Genomic DNA, 2,959 nt, shown 5'->3' on the forward strand with positions numbered 1-2,959 from the left:
GTTGGTTGGTTGGGTGGTTGGTTGGGTGGTTGGGTGGTTGTGTTGGGTGGTTGGGTGGTTGGGTGGTTGTGTGGGGTGGTTGTATTGGTTGTATTGGTTGGTTGGGTGGTTGGTTGGGTGGTTGTATTGGGTGGGTGGTTGGGTGGTGGGGTGGTTGGGGGGGGGCTGGGGAGGTTAAAAACCGAAACGTCGACGGCCGAGTGAAAATTTTCAAAAACAGGAACTTTATTTAACATTTGCAAACGACAAGAACACGAAGAAGAAGAAGTCCCCGTTGCTTTAAAACCAAAAATAACAACCACCCGCACACGGAGAGAAGACCTCCATCAACCCCCCACACACACACCGCGTGGGTGAGGCCTTTGTGACGTCAGACCACGTGGTGTGCCCCACGTGTGCAGCGGGGGAATCACGTGATGCGGTGGTCACGTGCCCCCACCCAGCCCCATCACGTGTTCACCCCTGGCCCCCCACGTGCTCACGTATAGCTTCACCCAGACTCACCACCACACAGAGACCCACAGACTCACCACCACACAGAGACCCATAGACTCACCACACAGAGACCCACAGACTCACCACCACACAGAGACCCATAGACTCACCACACAGACCCACAGACTCACCACCACACAGAGACCCACAGACTCACCACACAGAGACACAGACTCACCACACAGAGACACACAGAGACCCACAGACTCACACAGAGACCCACAGACTCACCACACAGATACCCACAGACTCACCACACAGATACCCACAGACTCACCACACAGATACCCACAGACTCACCACACAGAGACACAGACTCACTACACAGAGACCCACAGACTCACCACACAGATACCCACAGACTCACCACACAGATACCCACAGACTCACCACACAGAGACACACAGAGACCCACAGACTCACCACACAGAGACACACAGAGACCCACAGACTCACCACACAGAGACCCACAGACTCACTACACAGAGACCCACAGACTCACTACACAGAGACCCACAGACTCACCACACATATACCCACAGACTCACCACAGAGACCCACAGACTCACCACACAGAGACCCACAGACTCACCACCCACAGACTCACCACACAGAGACCCACAGCCTCACCACACAGAGACCCACAGCCTCATCACACAGAGACCCACAGACTCACCACCACACAGAGACCCACAGACTCACCACCACACAGAGACCCACAGACTCACCACCACACAGAGACCCACAGACTCACCACCACACAGAGACCCACAGACTCACCACCACACAGAGACCCACAGACTCACCACACAGAGACCCACAGACTCACCACACAGAGACCCACAGACTCACCACCACACAGAGACCCACAGACTCACCACACAGAGACCCACAGACTCACCACACAGAGACCCACACAGAGACCCACAGACAGGCATAGAATTGAGACTGAAATCTCACGTGTTTTGAACTGTTGTTGTTGTTGTGTTTAGGTTGTTGTTGTGTTTAGGTTGTTGTGGTGTTTAGGTTGTTGTTTAGGTTGTTGTGGTGTTTAGGTTGGCCGTGGTTAGCTTCGTCCGCTGCCGTGAAGTCCAACAAAGACAAAGCTCCCCCAGGTAGCCTCTAGCAGGGCTGTAGGGGCAAGTGCTGCTAGTAGCGAGTAGCAGCAGCAGCGTCTATGGAGGCTACCGGCACTGTGGCTACACACAGAGGGGGTGGCCACCAGCACCACCACGCCCGGCCGCCTTTGTCTCTCTCCCAGTGCTGGCGATGTTCACTGCACCACCACCACCACTACACCACCACCACTATTACACCACCACCACTACACCACCACACCACTACTACTACACCACCACTACACCACCACCACACAACCACCACTACTACACCACACCACCACCACCACTACTACACCACCACCACCACTATACCACCACCACTACACCACCACTACACCAGGTAGCTCGTTTGAGGCCGAGTCGACCTAGGGGAGGCCCAGGACCGGTTCAGAAAATCGTCACTGGTGGTGATGGTGGTAGTGGCAGTGGTGATGGTAGAGGTGGTGGTAGTGGTAGTGGCGGTGTTAGTGGCGGTGGTAGTGGTGGTGGTAGAGGTGATGGTGGTAGTGGCAGTGGTGATGGTAGAGGTGATGGTGGTAGTGATGGTGGTAGTGATGGTGGTAGGGGCGGTGGTAGTGATGGTGGTAGTGGTGGTGGTAGAGGTGATGGTGGTAGTGGTGGTGGTAGTGATGGTGGTAGTGGTGGTGGTAGAGGTGATGGTGGTAGTGGTGGTGGTAGTGATGGTGGTAGAGGTGATGGTGGTAGTGGTGGTGGTAGTGGCGGTGGTAGAGGTGATGGTGGTAGTGGCAGTGGTGATGGTAGAGGTGGTGGTAGAGGTGGTGGTGGTAGTGATGGTGGTAGTGATGGTGGTAGTGGCGGTGGTAGTGGTGGTGGTCGTGGTGGGGTTACAGTCTAGAGGTGGAGGAGGAGGCCAAATACACAACAACAACAACAGTCCATCAGCAGTTGCAGTGTGTCTCTGTGTGTGTGTGTCTGTGTGTGTCTGTGTGTGTCTGTGTCTCTGTGTGTGTGTGTCAGTGTGTGTCTGTCTCTGTGTGTCTCTGTGTGTCTCTGTGTGTGTGTCTCTGTGTGTCTCTGTGTATGTGTCTGTGTGTGTGTCTCTGTGTGTCTGTCTGTGTGTGTCTCTGTGTGTGTGTCTGTGTGTGTGTGTTGTAACAACTACAGGGGCATCTCACTCCTCAGTGTGCCGTGAAAGGTCCTGGCAAGGATTATTCAACATCGCCTTGCCAGGCACGCTGAGGAGAGGCTTGCGGAGCCCCAATGCGGTTTCAGGAAAGGGCGGTCCTGCACAGATGCCATATTTTCTGTCCGTCTGCTACAGCAGAGGTGTAGGGAATTCCAGCAAGACCCGCATCTCTGCTTTATTGACCTGGTCAAGGCCT

The 2,959-nt window shown here is 54.7% G+C and overlaps 1 protein-coding gene across 1 annotated transcript in view; it reads right to left on the reverse strand.

The window, feature by feature from the left end:
* Positions 1-201: 201 nt before the first annotated feature.
* Positions 202-2,959, reverse strand: part of LOC116938017 (ubiquitin-conjugating enzyme E2 G1) — a 26,129-nt gene continuing 23,371 nt past the window's right edge. Inside the window, 1 exon segment of the mRNA XM_076056679.1 lies at positions 202-2,959. This exon segment is cut by the window's right edge and continues 2,126 nt beyond it. The gene's annotated coding sequence lies outside the window, so the exon portion shown is untranslated.

Source organism: Petromyzon marinus, chromosome 77 (assembly GCF_048934315.1).
Source record: "Petromyzon marinus isolate PM22_M1 ecotype Great Lakes invasive population chromosome 77, UKy_Petmar_22M1.pri1.0, whole genome shotgun sequence".
NCBI lineage: Eukaryota > Metazoa > Chordata > Hyperoartia > Petromyzontiformes > Petromyzontidae > Petromyzon > Petromyzon marinus.